At 38.4% G+C, this 1,293-nt stretch overlaps 1 protein-coding gene across 1 annotated transcript in view; it reads left to right on the top strand.

Annotated features, from left to right (window-relative positions):
- The window catches only part of LOC101585407 (histone H3.3-like), a 5,813-nt gene that overhangs the window by 997 nt on the left and 3,523 nt on the right, over positions 1 to 1,293 (top strand). The window lies entirely within an intron of this gene.

The raw sequence follows: 1,293 nt of genomic DNA, 5'->3' as shown, positions 1-1,293 counted from the left end.
AAAAAAAAAAAATGGTGCTAGAAAATTTGGCTCTCTACATGATGAAAACTAAAACTTGACCCCGGTCTATCACCATACACTAAACTAAAGTCAAAATGGATTAAAGAACTGAACATTAAAACAGAAACACTAAATCTACTAGAAGAGAAAGTAGGAGGATCTCTTGAAGACATAAGGGGTAGCAAAGAGTTCATGAACAAAAATCAAATCACACGGGAAATACTTGAAAGAATTAACAACTGGGACCACTTCTTATTGAGAAGGTTTTGCACATCAAAAGAAATTATCAACAAAGTGAAAAGACAACCCACAAACTTCAAAAAAATCTTAACTAATAAACACTCAGACAAAGATCTGCTCTCTAGAATTTATAAAGAACTAAAGAATATTGGGGCCCCTAAATTTAAAGACCCAATCCAGAAATGGGCATCCGAGATGAACACACACTTCTCAGAGGATAAAATTAAAAAAGTGAATAAATATATGAAAAAATGCTCCTCATCACTAGCCATCCATGAAATGCAAATTAAAACAATGCTGAAATATCATCTCACCCCAGAAAGATTGGCTAACATAAAGAAATCAACCAACAACAAATCTTGGAGAGGCTGTGGGGAATGGGGAACCCTTCTCCACTGTTGGTGCGAGTGTAGACTGGTGCAACCATTATGGAAATCAGTGTGGAGACTCCTTAAAAAACTAGGACTGGAAATCCCACTCAAGCCTGCTATCCCCTTACTGGGAATTTTCCCGGAGGAACTGAAAGCATCATATCGTAGTGATATATGTGTACCTATGTTTATAGCAGCACAGTTTGTGATAGCCAGATCTTGGAAACAACCAAGATGCCCGTCACATATGGAATGGCTGAAAAAGATGTGGTACTTTTATGTAATGGAGTATTACTCAGCTATAAAGAATGATAAACTCAAAGCCTTCAGATTTAAGTGGATGCCACTTGAAGATATTCTTATAAGTGAAATAAACCAAACCCACATCTGTAAATATCGTATAGTCTCCCTAGTATAAGAACTTAAAAGAGGAATTATATATAGAAAGTTACAACACAAAGAAAAGGAAAGCGAGAACTTGAGGACTGGACAATGAGGAGTGGGCAAGGAGAAAAGCTGGAAAACATGACAGGGGCAAAGCTGTACATTTGTACGCATGAGATGGGTGGGGCAGTGATCCTGGGGTACATCAGCATGTTTTTGAGATTAGTGGTTGGCTAGGGAGACTCTCACCCTGACTAACTGTATATACTGGTGCCTATGAGGCAGGCGGCTGCACTGA

This window comes from Octodon degus, unplaced genomic scaffold, assembly GCF_000260255.1.
Source record: "Octodon degus isolate 3935 unplaced genomic scaffold, OctDeg1.0 scaffold00195, whole genome shotgun sequence".
NCBI lineage: Eukaryota > Metazoa > Chordata > Mammalia > Rodentia > Octodontidae > Octodon > Octodon degus.
This window is presented reverse-complemented; position numbering and strand designations above follow the sequence as displayed.